Genomic DNA, 6,465 nt, shown 5'->3' on the forward strand with positions numbered 1-6,465 from the left:
ATTAAGACCTTTACAATTAAAGAGGAGCATTCTTTAAAGCCTATAATAACCTTATTCGGAAGAGAAGAGCGATTAACTACTCCTAGCTTTTTATATTTAATTAACGCTTTAACATTACAATTATTAATTAATTTTATATTTAGGGAATCTGTCTAATTAGGGGCCCTAAAAATTTCTAAGGCGGGAATTAGACTTATAAAACCTTCGCTAGTTAGTATACCGGAAGTAAATACTACTAAAGGTCAAGAGGTATAGTAGGTTATTTTACCATTACCGTCCTTATAAGACCGGCCTAGGTATTAGAAGCAAGGAAATACTACTTAATTATTATATACTTATTTAGCGATTTTTATTAGATAACCTATCTCTAACCTATCTGTATAGAACTCGTTAATAAAAATCCCACTAATAATACAATAAGGACCACCGTCTCTATAGAGATTAAAAATGGTTTTATGCTGTTCCTAAGCGGTCTAGGTTATTACCTAAGTTTATAAGGTCGTAATTATAAGATATAAAGCCAATCTTAGGTCCATTTTCTACTAGACCACTTCGCCTTCTCCTTTATATTTTATAGGTTTAAGAATATCCCTATCTTTATCCGTAAAATTATAGTTCTTTATACTAGACCTAATAAAAGCCGTATAGCGCACACGGACTTATAGTTTACCTCTAGGAATAAAATTATTTAGTTCTAAGGTCTTAAACCATAATTTAACGTCTTTAACCACTTAGGGTAGTAGATTCTGTCTAGTAATATATATAGTTGGTCCTACTAGCCAGTTAAGAAATTTTCTAGCAATACTTCCCTTAACATAATAGCACTGTAGCATGCCATCTATTTAACTTAGGTATTAGGCGTTAGGCGGCTGCGGGTGTTTATCCGTATTAGGGGCAAAGTAGAGACTTTTATCTCTACCTTTTTGATTTTTCTAATTAAGCTAGTTAAGGTTAATCTTAGTTATTAACACGCCGGTATACTAGATTAAAAGCATTTAAAGTGTCTTACCTAAACCCATTATATCCGTAAGAAAGGTCCCACTTAGGGTTACACAATTAAGAAGAGTATGGGTAATACTAAGCAGCTAATATATCTATATAGCTTTACCCTTTTTTATGCCATATAAATAGAAGGTTACGTCTTAAAGAGTGTTATAAACAGTTAACAGAAATAAGAGGAACTATAGCGCCTTTACCCATAATATTAGGTTAATATATACTTCTTGCATATCCTTTAGGTAATTAACTTCCTAATTAACCTCCTTAATTTTATCCTTATGCTTATCTTCTAGTTCCTTATTAGTTAAAATAGGGTTAATTAAGGCGTTAAAGTGGCGGCGCTCCTATATGCGGTTAAGATTAATTTCCCTAATATAAATTAGGTTAGGGTCATTATTTATATCCTTAAATAATATATCAATAAATATTTCGCGATTAGACTTTGGCCATTTATTACACTATCCTTTTATTTTATCCTATAGCATTATTTTAAATATTTGCACTTTATCTAGATCTACGCCTTTTAAGAGCTCTAATTTATCTAGTAGGGGCTAGTCTTTACTACTACAGGTCTAGCTATAAGTAGTTTTAATTATAGCCGGCCGTACAGCTAATAATGTATTAGTAGGTATAGGTGGTATAGACTTTAGGGTTAATATAGGGTTTAGATTTAACTGCTTAGGTATAGGTAGCGTGGACTCTAGGGTTAACTACTTATAACTACTTTAACCTAGGGCAGGTATATCTATTCTTCTTCTAGTCGGCACTAGTTATATAATATTAGGGTTAGAGTTAGACTTAAAATCACCCTTATTAAATCTTATACCTATAAATATACGTTAGACAACTCTATATAATATTATATAATCTTATAAATTATAAAGTCTCTTACGCTTTGTAATCCGATTAGAATCTTTAACTCTAATTATAATTATATTAAGTCCGGCCTTCTTTATAGAAAGCACTATAAATACTAGGTTTATATAGTTAAGAATTAGTATACTAGTAGTCAGATCTACTATAGTCCAGCCATCCCTATATTTATCCACTAAGAAGTTTTTACTTATCGCGGCCTATAGCTTGTTATATCCATAGTAATATACATTAATTTTCTCTAGAGAATTGGATAATAGATGCTTATGCTTAGTTTTTAATACAAATCCATATAGAATAGGGGCCCTAGTAAATGGCATTTTGTCTAGGTAACTATATACAGCAAAGCTTATTTTATAGAATAGTATAGGTATAGTATTTAGCTATTATAGGGCTTTAATAGACAGATTACTAAGCACCTAGGTAGCCTTAGAGGTTGCCCTTAATCTAGATAAGTCAACAGACTACTTTCTAGAAGACAAGGCGCTACGCTTTTAAACAGTATTAGTTATTATAACCTCCACGCCTCTACGTCTATTGGTCATTACATATCGCTATATAGATTTTTTGGCGGCAATAGTAAAAGCTTTAAACTCTAATAGTAGATCGGATCTCTTAAACACGTGCCCATACTTAGTATTAAGAAGGTTAAAGACTATACGCTTAACTCTATTTTATATAGGTCCGAACGTTAGCAACCTACCACTAGACGCTTTATTGATTTCGCTAGTACAGTATTAGAGGATTTCGCTATATATTTTTTTATTAATTATAAGTCCTTACTACAGCTTTAGACCACTTATTTATAATAAGTTCTTATTAGTTACAGTAGTTAAGTACCAACTAGATTCTAGATATAGCGCCGCTATTATAATTAGGGACCTTATATATTTATAAGCGGGTAAAAGCTTAATATAGAATAGTATAGAGTGATTTATAAAGATAGTAGAGCGGATAATGTATTAGATAATTAGTAATAATATAACAAGATAATCCTAACAGTTATAATAAGAAGGTATACTAATAGTGTTAACTTAAGATAATAGCGGATGCTAATAAAAGTAATTTAAGAGTGATATAAGAAATAGAACGGAATGCGAGTCTTAATATAAGAAGTAGGATAAGATATAAGCTTTAATATAGGCAGTAGAACGAAATATAAGACTTGGAGTAAGAAATGGAATAAAAAATACGTAGCGAGATAAGATGCAAGATTTACGCTATTAACTAAGTGAATAATAATAAGAGAGCTGATGATTCTATTCTTTGTGTTATAACTAGTTAGTAAAGCAGCTCTAAAGAGGTAGAGAAATAAGTTTAGGATAATCTAAGACATTAAAAAATGTCTAAGATTATATAAAAAAGTGAAATATAATATAGCATTTTATTCTATAAGTGTAAGGTAAGGCAAAATACATAGTAGAAAGAGGTAGGAGGATAATCTAAGACATTATAAAAGGTCTAAGATTGTATAAAAAAAAGTGAAATATAATATAGTATTTTATCCCATAAGCGTAAGATAAGGTAAAGTGCATAGTAGAGAGAGGTAGGGGGATAATCTAAGATATTATAAAAAGTCTAAGATTGTATAAAACAAAGTAAAATATAATATAGTATTTTATCCCACAAGCGCAAGATAAGGCTTTGGGATACCCTTTTACCTAAAGTATAACCTATTTTTAAGCTATATCACTAATAAAGCAACTTTTTTTTAGGTAAGCTATTATGTCTACTATATAGGCAACCCAAAACTAGTATCCTAGATCCTATTTATAGCTACTACGCCTTATATTAAAGATATTCGCTAAACTTATTTATATATAGGTCCTATAGTCCAAATTACATATCAAGCTATCTATAACACAGCTATTGTTACTCTAGCCCTATAATACCGTACTCTCATTTATACGCCTTTTTCTTCTATTTTCTACTATTGTCCGCTTAATCTTTTAAACTTCTATAGCCGCCTAAACCGACACTATAGCCTCTTTGTCTTTAAAAATATAACTATATTAAGCTTAGCTCAGCCTTAATTTCTCTTTAAAAACACGGCTACGTTAAGCTTACCTTAGCCTTAATTTCTCTAAATATATACTGCCTAGAAATATATCCCGCCTTATATAACTACTATAAGCTCTACCTATAATATAGCGTCTAGTGCCCTAGCGCGGAGTAGGCTCTCTTAAAAGCCGTATTATAATGCCTTCTAAAGACCAGACACCTAAAGCTTCTTTAGCCGCTATAAATAAGGGAGATGCTAATATATAGATCGACGGTGGTATACCGGGTGGAGATGGCCCTAATCTTCGCAAGCTGGGGTAGAATGTTAAGGTTAAGCTAGCCGATTTACAGACTAACCTAAATAACCCATTCTTTTCTACTAAATTATTTAAAGAGCTCTAACTATATTTTAGCTCTCCGCACCCTAGTAGTATATAGGCTCGTGCTAATATATCTGTTTAATAGGAAACCAGAGGTATTAAAAGAAATTCTAGAAATAAACTTTTAAAAGCTGTTAAAGATAAGTAGTTAGCCTATAAGATATAGGCTTTCTATTTAGTTACTTCGCGGGCTTTAAATTATTTATATTATTGCTAATACCTATTATCTAGCCTAACCCTCTAGCGTTACCCTAATAACAAATATAAGACTTCCGGGCGGCAGCTTAAGTTAGATATTAGTTAGAACTCTATATACCTAAGACTAAATATTATAGTTCTAAGTACTAACTTATTTAGTTATCTTAACTTAACTAGTACTACCCTTAATCCTCCCTTTTTTCTTACTACGGCTTATATAGAAATAATAGAATTATAGGTCCGGATAGCTAATATCGTCAGGCTCTATAACATTAGTAGTAAATAATATCTTCGCTATAGCTATGGTCCTATATCCATCGCCTAAGAATACTATATATTGTTATTTAGACGGATAAAGGTTTTTTAGGTACTATTAAGTCTTTAGTTTATAGTTTGGCTGCTTTAAACTCTTTTAAGTCCTTAAACTTGGTATTAAGCTTAGTATTAAACTAGTTATACTTACGCTTTAGCGTCTAGTTCGGTTGCCTTAGACTCTTAAGTCCTTAAACTCAGTATTAAGCTAGTTATACTTACGCTTTAGTATAACTAGTTCTAGCGAGAAAATAAGAGGTATACTCTTAGTAGCTATAAAGCTAAGCTACTTAGATTAAATACTAGTAATTAACCGTTAGTACTATAATACACACTCTTTACGCCTAGAAATAATACTATATTATTTAATATATAATTAGCGATAATGTAGTAGAGCTATCTATAGTATTTTTATACCCCTAAGAGTTATGGTGGCCTTTACTAATACCTACGGTGCTATAAAAGGCAGCTGCCTAGCCACTAACACGTCTATAAAAAAATACGCAAAGAGAGATATAATACTCGCACGTTTATTACGGCCCGACTACTTATAATTTACAATTAATTCTACTACTCTAACTAGTTAGATAACGCGTAATTATAACTAGACGGTATAAATACGGATACTAATAAGTACGCTCTAGTGGCGGTAAAATATAAGCAGAATGCCTACCTAGTGCCTCCGTGCGGTATACTATATTAGAAAAGCGTCCTATTGTTATTATTATTACTTAGAGTAAAGATATTTAAAGCAACTAAGAATATAAAGATAGGTAAACTAATTTTATGCGAGACCGATAATAATATATAGTAAGTTAACTAGACAATTTTAGATATTACTATATAATAACACGATAATAGCTAAAGTATACTATATAATCCTTTTTATTTAAAGTTTAATTACGCCTTTTTAATATAGCTGCACCGTATTCGCTGTATAAAGGGAGACGTTAACGTACTACTTAAAGATACCCGCCTTAGCCTACTTTATAGCCTACTTAGCTTCTAATCTGTAAATTAATGGGAGGAACTAATTACCGCTATTTTATTTAGTATATAAGATAAACAATGGCTCTAATTAGAGTGTAAGGTGGAATTAAACATTAAAGGCTCTAAGCAGAGGAAATACTATATTCTTTACTAGGATGTTATAAATGTAATTGCCTTTCTAATTAGCCATTGACCCTTTAAAAATACACTAGTATATGCACTAAAGAGACTCTATAATGCCGATAACTACTAAGTCTATAATAAGCTATACAGCGGTGATTAGTAGTAGGAGATATAAGGCAAGGTTCCTAGCGGTGCTATAGTAGTTTCTATACTTATAGCAGTCGATAAGACCTAGCTAATAATGCACTATAGCGATAAATCGGCCTGGCCAGTATATCTTACTATTAGTAATCTTAACCGACAAGTTTAACGCCGATAGATATCCCCTATAAATATTCTTATTAGTTTTATACTAGTTATTAAAGAAAAGGATAATAATATAAAAAGTAAAGCATATTATAAGGCGATAAGAACAATACTTAAACGTAAGTTCTACTTTAGTATTTTAACGCTATATTCTATAAACTAAAATATAATAGTAATTAAGCATCTTATAGAAAGTGGCATAGACCTTTAATATGCGGATAATTTTATGCGACGATATTATCTAATTATATGTAGAATAATGGCAGACTATAAAGAATAAGTG

Source organism: Cenococcum geophilum, assembly GCF_001692895.1.
Source record: "Cenococcum geophilum 1.58 unplaced genomic scaffold K441scaffold_7, whole genome shotgun sequence".
Classification (NCBI taxonomy): Eukaryota; Fungi; Ascomycota; class Dothideomycetes; order Gloniales; family Gloniaceae; genus Cenococcum; species Cenococcum geophilum.